Here is a 3,563-nt window from a genome sequence, read left to right on the forward strand (position 1 = left end):
TACCCAATGGTAACCAACATGACTAACAAGCTTAATTAAAGTAAATCTACTTAAATTTCATGAAAACGTTTAGGTAATATTAAGTTGTCAAATTACTTAATTTAGGCTATTTTAACTTATTTATTTTACTTCCATTCTACTCAGAAATGTCCATGCAAATTGTTACCTTAATTTTGTGTTATTAACTTAATTCAATTTAGCCAGAATAAAATACACATAGCAATTCCTTTTTAATGATCAAAACTTTTATTGTAAAAGCAAGGTAAATTTATGAACTATATTATTATAGTACTATTTTATAACTTAAACAAAGTAAACATGCCTACTTAGACAAATAAATAAATAAATAAATTCACACCCAAATCAGTTTTAACGGGGAACTTCAGTATTTTTCAACCTGGGCCCTATTTCCCCATGCGTGTGTGTACCAGACTGATGGGGAGAAGAATATCTTTAATTAGTCCAGTATTGAGGGAGAGCGCATCAGCCGATGGCCACAAAATGAGCAAAAACGTAGTTCTAAGAGAAAAATGCGCACCGTCAAAGTGTGTTCAGAAATAGTGCTCTTTTTCCCTCTGACAGGCTCAGGTGGTTAAGCATTTCCCTTACCCTTCACTTGTTTCGGCTGTGTAAAACCAAATCTCCTAAGAACTACGTTTTAGCTCGTTTTGCGGCTGCCAGTTGACGCGCTCTCCGTCAATACTGCACCAATTAAATATATTCTTCTCCCCATCAGTCTGGCACACACACACACACACACACACACACACACACACACACACACACACACACACACAGGGAAATAGGGCCCAGGTTGAAAAATACCAAAGTTCCCCTTTAATCAAAATTAATGTATGGGAGCTTCAAAGTCAAATACTCCAAAATATTTTGGAGGACCAATCCCCTCAATCCAGTGCTTCATTCTCTGTGCATGTTAACGAATACAATAATAAAAAGCACCATGTGAAAAAGAATACATAAATTAAATGATGCTGGTGTTGGAAAAAACATATCAAACGGCTACATGTATTTTCATGGCGAATATAGAGGCATGTTTTCCAAGGGACTTTGTAAATAGTGTCTGATACATATTAACACTTCCAAAAAACTGGCAAGAACACTAAGCATTCTAAGTAGGTGTACCTAATGAAGTGTCGACTGTCAACAGTACAGGTGCTGTTTCTTGCACAACAAAACTTTACAAACATAACAGTGCAACATATCCTGTTGAATTTGAGGACAGTCTAATTCTTCACATTTTTAGCACAGCAGTTTACTTTTTAAAGACATTACCTTCGGACTGGCTTTCAGCCCATCCAGCTGGAATATCTTTTGAAATACCTCAAAAGTATTTTTCAGTTCTTTTGGGTAGCTGAGGTTGAGTCCGTATATCAGCCCCACTAGCAAGGCACAGGCTCTGGGTACGTCCAGGTCTTGCAGAACTTCTGTTCCCTCAATGAAGATCCTCGCGCTGGTTGGAACAGACATGGTGGCACCTCTGGATATGACAATCTTCATCACTTCTTTGACAATATCCCCACCATCCTGGCATAAGTAGGTCAGAATCAATGGCAGCATTTTAGTCATCATATTTAAAATCAAGAGTAACACAAAGTACAGTGTGTCTGAACTTAAGTGTCTGATTTACCAACCAACTGCTCTTTGAAGAGATCCTCCTCCTTTTCTCTGGGATACACCATTAAACCACGGATAGCAACCTCTCTCCTTTTTTCCCACAGACTCATCCTGTGAATAAGAAAAAATATGCTAAACTGCTCCTCTAAGAATTTGGGTTTTTAATAATTACATCCCCAGGAAAAAAGACCAAAGATTGAGGTTTATAAGACTTGGACTGTACAAATTACCAATCTGTATTGTTTTTAATTAAAATCAAATAATGAATTGATCATTTAAAAAAAGCCTTATAAATATTAAATCTGTTATGTTTTATATTAATAATTATACATTATTATGTTTCCTTGCTCTGTTGTACTGATGCAAGTGTTGAATGATGACCAATGATTAACATTTTAAGGCTTTTGAATTCAACTTTGTTATTACATTTACGATGCCTGTCTTGTTCCCTTTCACTATTCATATAGTTTTGGTTGTAATTGATTTTTTTTTCTCAGCAACTTCAGAGCAGAGATATATTATTCCCTTAGCAGGTGTTTGGGTTGCAAACAGCTGCTTTTTAATACATCCAGCAGACAAGGATCACTGTTAGTTTTCATGTGAAAATGTGTTTCTGGCCACCTGTCAAATTTTTTAAAAAGTCCAATATTCACTCTCCACGGACCCATACAAAAAGATAATGTTTAAATCAAGATCAATTAACCCAACATCACCTACAAAAAAACTATTTTAAATTAACTATATTACATACCTCTAGCAGCATGTTTCTTATGCACTGAATCTTCATTTTTGAAGCCCCTCCTCTTAAGGACACCATGGACATTATTTTCGGGGTGTACTGGTCCAGTTTTGCCATGAACGTTGGCTCCAGGTTAATAGTGGTGATCCTCCTGAATTCTTCATTTATCTGTAGAAATATAAAACACAAATGACAAAAGCACTATTTGTTAATGTAAAAAAATGACCCTAAAATAGCACGTACTGTGAACCATTTTATGAAAAAATATTTACCTGAGCTGCATCAAAAAGAGCAGGCCATCAATCTTTTAGGTCAGTGACTGGTGGTGCTTCATTCACAACCTCCTGCCTGCGAATGGAGAATGTCTTCTCCATTTTTTCACTGATGGTCTGACAGTTATTCCTTTTCTTTACTTCATCAAGGAGCTCCAATCTTTCATGTTCCAAACTTTCTTCAGTTTCTCCTTTTGGATGAGGGGGTAAATAGTTCACCTCGGCCTTTCGTGGCTTTTTGATATTCTTTGCCGGTGCTTTCTCATGTGCTCGCTTCTTTTTGAGAGAGTTCACATCGAGCTCAGGGCATCCAAGCCCTCTCAATTTAGATCTGTAGTTGCCCATTTTATATTTCAGTCTTTGTATCCATCCGTAGCATCCATTATATGATCCAGGTTCTTTAAGGCAAGGATGCTTCTGAATCAGCGCCTCAGCAACATCAGACAACTGTGAAGTTGTTGGATATGCAACATACAGAAAGATGCTTTCAGCCAGTTTTTCAAGGATGTCGGGGAGGATTGTGGTAAAGTTGAGTTGAATTCCCTCCTTCTTGAAAGCTTCATCTCCTGAGACAAGCACAAGCTCTGTGTCATAGGCAAAGCGAGGTACTGGAAATTCAGTAGGCCAACGCTGTGAACGCTGGGTAACATGTTCAGGTGATGAAAGAATCAGTGTATCCTGCGATCCAGAAGGATGGATGAAGGTCAGTGAAGTATGGGCTGAAGCTGCTGAGCTATGGATGGAGGTCTCCGATGCACTTTCAATGGAACTGTCCACATCAGTAAAGGCAAGAGTAAATGTGGGAGGTTCAACAATATGAACCACTTTAATTGTGTCCTTGTCCTTGATGTCACTAGTTGAAGTAAGAGAAAAATATTCCTCTCCAAAATCATCATCCTTATAATGCAGAGTAAAGT

The 3,563-nt window shown here is 37.6% G+C and overlaps 1 long non-coding RNA gene across 1 annotated transcript; it reads right to left on the reverse strand.

The window, feature by feature from the left end:
• Window positions 1-773: 773 nt before the first annotated feature.
• On the reverse strand, window positions 774-2,738 carry LOC118493110. The gene is made up of 4 exons (XR_004895064.1): window positions 2,647-2,738; window positions 2,387-2,542; window positions 1,653-1,746; window positions 774-1,545 (listed from the first exon to the last, which is right to left on the reverse strand). It is a non-coding gene; the product is annotated as an uncharacterized LOC118493110 (long non-coding RNA).
• Between the last annotated feature and the right edge of the window lie 825 nt (window positions 2,739-3,563).

This window comes from Sander lucioperca, chromosome 14 (genome assembly GCF_008315115.2).
Source record: "Sander lucioperca isolate FBNREF2018 chromosome 14, SLUC_FBN_1.2, whole genome shotgun sequence".
Classification (NCBI taxonomy): domain Eukaryota; kingdom Metazoa; phylum Chordata; class Actinopteri; order Perciformes; family Percidae; genus Sander; species Sander lucioperca.